This window comes from Bos javanicus, chromosome 15 (assembly GCF_032452875.1).
Source record: "Bos javanicus breed banteng chromosome 15, ARS-OSU_banteng_1.0, whole genome shotgun sequence".
Classification (NCBI taxonomy): Eukaryota; Metazoa; Chordata; class Mammalia; order Artiodactyla; family Bovidae; genus Bos; species Bos javanicus.
The window spans coordinates 5,867,414-5,878,548 of NC_083882.1; positions in this window are offsets into that span (position 1 = coordinate 5,867,414).

Here is an 11,135-nt window from a genome sequence, read left to right on the forward strand (position 1 = left end):
AAATAACTGGCTATATAATGAAAAACGTCTGCTCATTACTCATGTTCCACAGAAGTGTCTTGAGGCCATAGTGCTATCCGTTACACGCTTGGTGAGGCAAGCTGGCCTGAATCTGCAGCTTCCTTTCCTCAGCGCCCCACCCCTCTTCCTTGAAAGAGGTTAAGTACCGTGTAAAGTTGAGAAACACTGACGTGTGTTCCGTGTGAGTGCCTGATGGGGTCGTCCGCCTTCCCCACCATGTCAGCTTTGCTTTCTCAGGACTTTTCTCACTGAACCAGTTTGCTTTCCTTGTCATGCTAAGAAACACATCTCACATGTAAATCTTGCTTCAGTATTTGTTGAATTGTTTTGAAAGAGCTTGTTTCCTCTGTAATCATTTAACCACAAGTCCCTCAGCCTTGAAGGAACGTGTGAGTTTTAGCGGCGGTGAGAGGGATTGGAAGGCGCCCTCACGGAGATGAACTCCTCTCCTCCTCACCGCAGGACACAGAGGGTGAGGACAGCTTCAGCGGAGGCGCTGCAGCGCAGGCAAGGAACGTGCCGGAAGGGGCCCTTCCTGTGAGAGGCTGGGCACAGGCTGCGTGTCCGGGCAGCAGGCGGCAGGCACTCACCTTGGCGTTAGCAAGTCTGGTCAGTGTGACATTGTCCCCGACTCTGCCAGGGCCTGGGGAACAGGGGTAACTAGGTTGACTCAAGAGAGCAGCGTTGTAACCATCTAGGTCGGGGCAAGGAATTATAGAAGCAGCACGCTGGAAGAGCCTCATAAGCTGTTCAATCCGGCAACAGCCTCCATCCTATGATCTATAAGTTGTCCAACTTGGTAAACCACGTTAAACAAAATCAGGCTTCCCTGACCGCTCAGCTGATACAGACTCCGCCTGCAATGCAGGAGGGTTCAATCCCTGGGTTGGGAAGATCCCCTGGAGAAGGGAAAGGCTGCCCACTCCAGTATTCTGGCCTGGAGAATTCCATGGACTGTGCAGTCTATGGGGTCACAGAGTCGGACACGCCTGAGTGACTTTCACCTCACTTAAGCAAAATCTCTTTCTTTTTAAAATGGATTCGTTTGGCTGTGTCGGGTCTTCATTGAGGCACGTGGGTTTCTCTCTAGTGTGGTGTGTGGGTTTAGTTGCCCGTGGCATCTGAGATCTTAGATCCCTGAAAGGAATCGAATCAGCGTTCCTTGAGTTGCAAGGCACATTCTTAACCACTGGACCTCCAGAGAAGTCCCAAAGGAAATATTTTTGGGAAGACTAATTTGTGAACTGGATGTTAACGGAAGTGCTCTAATGAAAGACAAAAGGGGCCGGAAGTCCCACCTACATCACTTCCACTTTGCCCCCACGCCCCCTTTCTTTAGCCAAGCCCCCAGTTTCTAGGAAACAATGAGTATCCAGTGCAGTGCAGTGAAGCTCAAAAACCATCGATCTAGTCCAGGACCCTGGTTTTTCAATTGCAAACTAAAGGGCTGAGAGTTGCCTACAGGCCTGAGGTCACACCTCTGCAGGAGGACACACGGGGAAAGAAAAGACAGATCCTGCACTTACACCTTTTTCTCCTGGTCTGAGTCCAGAAGTCATGACTTAAAAGCTCTAAGTGTTTTGTCATAACTTCAGGCATGTTGAAGTGGATTGGAAACTGGATACCTAAGACAGCTTTTTGTTACATTTCTTGTTAGATTAGCAAAGAATTTTATGTAAGTTTTGCTTAAGCAATAAACCTCCAAGATTCACGTGGGCTTGAATCTTGAAATTTCCATTAGGTATTTGTACCAGAACGTGTAACTTCTGGGCTCATGCTAGTGAGTTATCTATTTGTGAGTGAAAAATAGAACACAAAAATTTAGAACAAAGATCTGGTGATTAATCCTACCAAAACCCTAGCAATGTTTCTGAGAAACTCAGCATAGTTCTAAGAAACTCAAAATGTGTTAAAATTGTATTGCTCTTCCCATCCAAGTGTTTTTTTCTCTGGGATCTTCTTCTTCCCCCATAATCCCTTTTTGGGTGTAAAAATTTGTGAAAGTTTCCCCTGGGAGAATGTCAGCCACAAGAGGGCTTGTAGAGGTGTGGCTGTGTCAAATGACTCCAGTTTCAAAACAGGCTAATTATGCCCACTCTGGCTGCTCTGTGGAAAGACTCAAATGTGTTTGTATTTTTCCATAGTAAAGTCGATCTTGGAATTTCACTTGTGCTTCACATTACTTATGCTTGGAAATTCAGCCTTTTTAATTTCATAATTCAAATTGAGTGTTAGTTGTTTCTTTCTTTTCTTTTTTTGGTCCTGCAGTCTTGAAATGGCCTTTAGCCTGAATGCTGTTCTGTTTCAGGAGTTACAAGAGGGAAAGATTTCTCCCACCCTATATATTCTCCCTTCAAGCGCTTATAGTGGCTTTATGGATGACCGCTGTGTGCCAGACACTCAGACACTTTGCATCTCTGGTCCTTCAGGCCTCATGGTTACCCTCCAGGTAGAAACAATTGACACAACAGCCCTAAGTCACTTACTGACATGTGTCTGTGGAACTCCAGCCCACTTCCTAGCAGTCTACATGGTACTCTTGTCAACCTACATGATACACACCCTCTGGATGGAGAAACTTTGCCTCCCTAAAGAGAGATAATCTTCTGAGATGCTGGGCTGTCTAATGTAATGTCACGTCTGCAATAATGCCTCCATGCCACCATTGTCCCTCAGGGCTGAAACAATATTCCCCTTAAAGCTGCCACTCAATAACCCTTATTCCCTTTAAGAAAATTAATAAAATTGCAGCTTATATTTACTACCTCAACTCAGATCAGTTCAGTTCAGTCACTCAGTCGTGTCCAACTCTTTGCGACCCCATGCACTGCAGCACGCCAGGCCTCCCTGTCCATCACCAACTCCCGGAGTTCACCCAAACTCATGTCCATTGAGTCAGTGATGCCATCCAACCATCTCATCCTCTGTCGTCCCCTTCTCCTCCTGCCTTCAATCTTTCCCAGCATCAGAGTCTCTTCAAATGAGTCAGTTCCTTGCCTCAGGTGGCCAAAGTATTGGAGTTTCAGCTTTAACATCAGTCCTTCGAATGAATATTCAGGACTGATTTCCTTTAGGATGGACCGGTTGGATCTCCTTGCAGCCCAAGGGGCTCTCAAGAGTCTTCTCCAACACCAGAGTTCAAAAGCATCAATTCTTCGGTGCTCAGCTTTCTTTATAATCCAACTCTCACATCCATACATGACCACTGGAAAAACCATAGCCTTGACTAGACGGACCTTTGTTGACAAAGTAATGTCTCTGCTTTTTAATATGCTGTCTAGGTTGGTCATAACTTTTCTACCAAGGAGCAAGCATCTTTTAATTTCATGGCTGCAGTCACCATCTGCAGTGATTTTGGAGCCCCAAAAAACAAAGTCTGTCACTGTCTCCATTGTTTCCCCATCTATTTGCCATGAAGTGACGGGACGAGATGCCATGATCTTAGTTTTCCAAATGTTGAGTTTTAAGCCAACGTTTTCACTCTCTTCTTTCACTTTCATCAGGAGGCTCTGTAGTTCTTCTTCACTTTCTGCCATAAGTGTGGTGTCATCTGCATATCTGAGGTTATTGATATTTTCCCAGCAATCTTGATTCCAGCTGTGCTTCATCCAGCCCAGTGTTTCTCATGATGTACTCTTCATATAAGTTAAATAAGCAGGGTGACAATATACATCCTTGACATACTCTTTTTCATATTTGGAACCAGTCTTTTGTTCCATGTCCAGTTCTAACTGTTGCTTCCTGACCTGCATATTGGTTTCTCAAGAGGCAGGTCAGGTGGTCTGGTATTCCCATCTCTTCAAGAATTTTCCACAATTTGTTGTGATCCACACAGTCAAAGGCTTTGGCATAGTGAGTAAAGCAGAAGTAGAATTCTCTTGCTTTTTCGATGATCCAATGTATGTTGGCAATTTGATCTCTCCTTCCTCTGCCTTTTCTAAATCCAGCTTGAATATCTGGAAGTTCATGGTCACATACTGTTGAAGCTTGGCTTGGAAAATTTTGAGCATTACTTTGCTAGTGTGTGAGGAGTGCAATTGTGCAGTAGTTTGAGCATTCTTTGGCATTGCCTTTCTTTGGGATTGGAATGAAAACTGACCTTTTCCTGTGGCCACTGCTGAGTTTTCCAAATTTGCTGGCATATTGAGTGCAGCAATTTAGCAGCATCTTTTTTTTTAGGATTTGAAATAGCTCAACTGGAATTCCATCACCTACGCTAGCTTTGTTTGTATTGATACTACATAGTTCGTAGTTTGTTTGTAGTTTGTACCTCAACTCAGTAGGTGTTTAAAAATGATTATTGAATGAACTAGTAAGAAAATAAAAGAGTGAATAAATACTATGTGTGTGTTCAGTTGTTCAGTTGTGTCTGACTCTCTCACCTCATGGACTGTAGCCCCATCAGGCTCCTCTGTCCCTGGGATTTCCCAGGTAAGAATACTGGAGTGGGTTGCCTATTTCTTCTCCAGGGTATCTTTGTGATCCAAGATCGGACCCGGGTCTCTTGCATCTCCAGCATTGTTAGGCGAATTCTTTACCACTATGCCACCGGGGAACCCTCAAATAAATACTAAATGTCACAAATAAACGGGCTTGTTTTGTGTTAGGTTTTTTTGGCTCAATTGTCTGCTAAAAGTCTCATACCCATGGCTAGATTTTTATTTATTTCACTCTCCTAAGATTAAAATTATTTAAGACATCATAGGCAAAATCTGGACATATCCATTGAATGGAGATTTGGAATAAGCCACTGCACATTTAGTTTTGGTGACTTGCATGTCAGGCTATAATCGTTGATTCACTGATTATTTTGAGCATTTTAATTTGTTTGCCAGTAATACTTCTCTATCTAAATATTTTGTTAGGAACTCTGGAAGAGTAGCCTACAGATTTTTGCAGCTGTAGTTCTCTTCTAAGGAAGTTCAAACCAAGGGCCCTGCAGAGAATAAGTGCTGCTTGTACCATGGCTCAGCCCAGACACGTTGACACCATTCTCTCCCAGCCCTCTGGTCTGTGCTATCTGGGACATGTGAGGGAGATCAGGACACCCCCAGGAGATTGTGATGAAGAGGCAATGCCCAGACTGTGACTTGCTTGCTAGTTTGGGAGTCTCTGAGGACTGTATTCTGCTGCCTTCAGAACTTTTTTCCTTTTTTTTTTTTTTAAAGCACAGTGTTCACTAAACCCACTAGCTTTTATCCAGTTCTTTTTCATTTCTCTAAACTACTCAGGCCCCCACTATAATTCATTCCAATGACAGCTGGTTTTCAGAGTCAGTCAACACTTATAAGCGCTGAGCAAAAGAAACAGCATTTAATGTTCAGTGAGCTCTCAGTAGCTTTAACATACACGACTATTTTATCTTCACAATAATCCTGTGGAATAATTAGGACAGATATGATTATTTCTACCTCATAGATTAAGAAACTATGGCAACTTTCGTGACTAAGTCTCTAGCTCAGGTTGTCCCATTAGCAAGTGGTAGAGACAGAATCTTTGTGATTTTTTTTTTTTCAATTGAAGTATAGCTAATTTACAATGTGTTAGTTTCTGGCGTACAACACAGTGGTTCAGTCACACATATATATGTGTGGATTCTTTTTCACAGTCTTTCCTAAGTTATTATAATGCACTGAATACAGTTCCCTGTGCTGTACTGTTGGTCCTTGTTGTTCATCTATTTTATATATAACAGTTTCTACCTGCTAATTCCGAGCTCCTGATTTATCCTCCCTGACTCTTTCCCCTCTCATAACCATAAGTTTGTTCTCTATGCCTGTGGGTTTGTTTCTGTTTTTTAAAAAGTTTATTTGTACCATATTTTAAATTCCACATATAAATGATATCACACGGTATGTGTCTTTCTGTTTCAGACGTACTTCACTCAGTATGATAATCCCTGGTCCATCCGTGTCGCAAAGAGCGTTTTGTTCTTTTTATAGCTGAGTGACACTCCATTGTGTGTGCGCCATGTCTGTGCATCCATCTGCTGATGAACATTTAAGCCGCTTCCATGTCTTGGCTACTGTAAATAATGTTGCTATGAACATCTAGGTGCATGCATCTTTTGAATTTAGTGTCTTCTCTGAATTTATGCCCAGGAACAGGATTGCTAGATCATATGGCAATTCTATTTCTAGTTTTTTAAGGAACCTCCATAGTGTTTTCCACAGAGGCTGCGCTAGTTTACATTCCCACCAACAGTGTAAGAAAGTTCCCTTTTCTCCACACCCTGTCCAGTGATGTTTTAATGATGGCTATTCTGACCAGCGTGAGGTGATGCCTCATTGTAGTTTTAATTTGCATTTCTCTAATAATCAGCACATTGAACATCTTTTCATGTGTCTATTGGCCATTTGCTTGTCTTCTTTGGGAAATGCCTATTTAGAGCTGCACGTTTTTTTATTGAGTTGTTTGGTTTTTTGTTATTGCGTTGTATGGGCTGTTTGTATAATTTGGAAATGCAGTCCTTGTCAACTGTGTCATTTTCAAATGCTTCTCCCAGTCCATACATTGCCTTTTCATTTTGTTTTATGCTCTCTTTTGCTGTGCAAAGGCCTGTACGTTTGATTAGGTCTCACTTGTTTACTTTTGCTTTTATCAATTTTTCTACTGTCTTGGGAGACTCACATAAGAAAACATTGCTATGATTTTTATCAGCGAACGTTTCACCTATGTTTTCTTCTAGGAATTTTATGGTGTCTTGTCTTAAAGATTAACATTATTTTGAGTTCATTTTTGAGTATAATGTGAAGGAGTGTTTTAACTTCATTGATTTACATGTGGCTGTCTAACTTTCCTAACACCACTTGCCGAAGAGACTGTCTCTTCTCCGTTTTTGGTTCCTTTGTTCAAGATGAATTGACCGTAGGTATGTGGGTTTATTTCTAGGCTCTCTATTCTATTCCATTGATCCATATGTATGTTTTGTGTCAGTACCACGCTTTTTTTTATTACTATAGCTTTGTAATAATTGTCCGAAGTCTGGGAAGCTATGTCTCCAGCTTTGCTCTTTTTCCTCAGGATTTCCTTGGCAGTTCTGGAGATAGAGTCTTGATATTAGCTTTGGTTACAAAACAAGGTGATGTATTTCTTTAGCCACATAGACGTCTTTCTATACTTGACTTTGGGATGCATTTTTCAGTTCTACAATTCTTTTTGAAACACCGTGGGACACCACAGTCCATTTTTGCTTAAGCTGGCATCTCCCCTTGTGAGTTCAGTCCTTCTCTCTTCCACGTGTGTGTCTCCTTTGGCACAGATCATTTTGCTCATCCTGTGAACAAGTCTGTCCTGAAATGGATCGATGAGCATGGTGATACTATTATCTCAGCGCATTACGCCTCTCTTCACCATCAGTCTCATCACTAAGATTAACCTTGACTTTAACGTCTGGCACTGCACTCTCAATGGTTGCTAACTCCCACCAAGTCAGATGACTTTTTCTCAGTTCACATTCCCACTGATCCTTTTTGATATTTGATGCTCAGTTTTGGAAGTCCTTCTTTCTCTGGCTTGGGAGCTTCTGCATTTTGCTTTTTCTCCTTGTATTAATACTTTTCCAATTACTTCCTCTCCTTCATTGGCTTCTCTTCCTTTTCCCTCCTCTGGAGTCTAGTCATTCATCAAGATCCTACTCTGAGTTCTTATCTTTAATCTCTGGCCATTTTTTGCCCAACACCATCTCATCTACTTCTATAACTTCACCCAACATCTTCACCCACCCTAAACTCTGGCCTTACTGTTTTTCTTGAACTTCTGTCTCAAGTTTCAACCACCACCAAGGCCTCTCCATTTGAACATATCTGGTGTTATTTTCTATTAACCAGGACTCCTAATCCTCACTTTCTTACATCTTATATAGCACAGAACTTCCTAAACCACAGACTCAGGTTCAAATACCTGCTCCACCAACTAAATGATCTATTACTCAATCTTTTTATATGTTGATTTTTTCATCTTAAGAATAGAAATAATAACAGCACGTCCTTAGATAGTATTTCCGAGACTGAAATAAGGTAATCCATGTACAAAAACTAGATTGTTATGGTAAAATAACTGGAACATAGTGAGCATGCAAACGGTGTATAATTAATCTTATGAATAAAGCCTTCAGTGACTGACATAACCTACCAAAGCAAATACAAACCAACTGTAGTACTGAAGACCTCCCATGTTTAAAAATGACTTCCAAGCTTCACTTCCCACTCTTCCAAACAAATTATATTATTTCCCAAATGTGCCTTGCACTTTGTTCCCCTACCTTGTCATACTTTTTATTCCCCTCTATTTCTACTTAATATCATTCTATCTATTCTTCAAAGTCCAGTCTAAATGTTATTTTATTCACAAAGTTTTCTCTTTCCTTCCTCTGTAGATAGGTCCATTCTGAAGTTCCATAGAACATTACACTTGCTTAAATCACTTTTCACGTTTTCCCCACCTTGACTTCACTCTGGTGAAGGGCTGGTGTTTTACCTGTGTTTATGTCCCTGATTGTTTTCCAGGAATATTGGATTTGTACAAATTTGCTTGATATAGAAAATCTTAGGTTAAATTCTTAAGATTGGAAAATGTTGCATGTTAACACTCTTTAAAGTGTTTCTTGTTTCAGAAGGAATTCTTTCAACTGGGAAGCCTAAAAGGAAGCAGAGTCACTAAGAGAATTCAATTACTTAAATCCAAGGAATCATAGTAAACTCCCCAAAATTATCAATATAATTGTCATGTTGCTGTTGTATATGTGGACAAATTCACGTTAGTTAACTATTTCCCTGAACTTTGTATAAAAAATTGAATGCATATAGAAAACATATTCCATTTACTTAAAAGGTATGATATACAAGGCATGATTTTAGTTTTTTGAATTATGAGTTTTAACCCAGATTTTTCATTCTCCTTTTTCACTTTCAAGAGGCTCCTCAGTTCCTCTTTGCTTTCTGCAGTAAGGGTGGTGTCATCTGCATATCTGAAGTTATTGCTATTTCTCCTGGCAATCTTGATTCCAGCTTGTGCTTCATCCAGCCAGGAATTTTGCATGACATACTCCACATATAAGTTAGATAAGCAGGGTGATAATATACAGCCTTGACATACTCCTTTCCCAATTGGAACCAGTCTGTTGTTCCATGTCCAATTCTAACTGTTACTTCTAGACCTGCATACAGATTTCTCAGGAGGTAGGTAAGGTGGTCTGGTATTCCCATTTATTTAAATATTTCCCACAGTATGTTGTAATCCACACAGTCAAAGGCTTTGGCATAGTCAATAAAGCAAAAGTAGATGTTTTTTTGGATCTCTCTTGCTTTTTTGATGATCCAACAGATGTTGGCAATTTGATCTTTGGTTCCTCTGCTTTTCCTAAATCCAGCTTGAACATCTGGAAGTCTTTGGTTCATGTACTGTTGATGCCTCAGTTGGAGAATTTTGAGCATTACTTTGCTAGCATGTGAGATGAGTGCAATTTTGTGGTAGTTTGACCATTCTTTGGCATTGCCTTTCTTTGGGACTGGAATGAAAATTGACCTTTTCCAGTCCTGTGTCCACTGCTGAGTTTTCCAAATTTGCTGGCATATTGAGTGCAGCAATTTAGCAGCAGCATCTTTTAAAGGATTTGAAATAGCTCAACTGGAATTCCATCACCTCCACTAGATTTTTTCATACTGATGCCCACTTGACTAAGGCCCACTTGACTTTGCACTCCAGGATGTCTGGCTCTAGGTGAGTAATCTCACCATTGTGATTATCTGGGTCATTAAGATTTTTTGTATAGTTCTTCTGTGTATTCTTGCCACCTTTTCTTAATATCTTCTGCTTCTGTTAGGTCCATACCATTTCTGTCCTTTATTAAGCCCATCTTTGTGTGAAATGCTCCCTTGGTACCTCTAATTTTCCTGAAGAGATCTCTAGTCTCTCCCATTCTATTGTTTTCCTCTATTTCTTTGTATTAATCACTGAGGAAGACTTTCTTATCTCTCTTTGCTGTTCTTTGGAACTCTGCATTCAAATGGGTATGTCTTTCTTTTTCTCCTTTGCCTTCAGCTTCTCTTCTTTTCTCAGCTGTTTGTAACACCCCCTCAGGCAACCCTTTTGCCTTGTTGCATTTGTTTTTCTTGGGGATGGTCTTAATTCCTGTCTCCTGTACAATGTCACAAAACTCCGTCCATAGTTCATCAGGTACTCTGTCTATCAGATCTAGTCCCTTAAATCTATTTCTCACTTCCACTGTATAATCATAAGGGATTTGATTTAGATCATACCTGAATGGTCTAGTGGTTTTCCCTGCTTTCTTCAATTTAAGTCTGAATTTGGCAATACGGAGTTCATGATCTGAGCCACAGTGAGCTCTTGGTCTTGTTTTTGCTGACTGTATAAAGCTTCTCCATCTTTCACTGCAAAGAATATAATCAATCTGATTTTGGTATTGACCCTCTGGTGATGTCCAAGTCATCTCTTGTGTTGTTGGTAGAGGGTGTTTGCTATGACCAGTGAGTTCTCTTGGCAAAACTCTGTTAGCATTTGCCCTGCTTCATTTTGTACTCCAAGGCCAAATTTTCCTGTTACCCCAGGTATCTCTTGACTTCTTACTTTTGCATTCCAGTCCCCTGTGATGAAAAGCATATCTTTTTTTGGGTGTTAGTTCTAGAAGGTCTTGGAGGTCATCATAGAAAAAAAGCTAAAATCATGGCATACAGTCCCATCACTTCATGGCAAATAGATGGGGAAACAATGGAAACAGTGACAGAGTCTATTTTTGGGGCTCCAAAATCACTGCAGATGGTGACTGCAGCCATGAAATTAGAAGACTCTTACTCCTTGGAAGCAAAGCTATTACCAACATAAAATAGCATATTAAAAAGCAGAGACATTACTTTGCCAATAAAGGTCCGTCTAGTCAAAGCTATCGTTTTTTCTAGTAGGTATGTATGGATGTGAGAGTTGGACCATAAAGATAGCTCAGCACCAAAGAATTGATGCTTTTGAATTGTGGTGTTGGAGAAGACTCTTGAGAATCCCTTGGATTGCAAGGAGATCCAACCAGTCCATCCTAAAGGTAATCAGTCCTGAATATTCCTTGGAAGGAGTGATGCTGAAGCTGAAACTTCAACACTTTG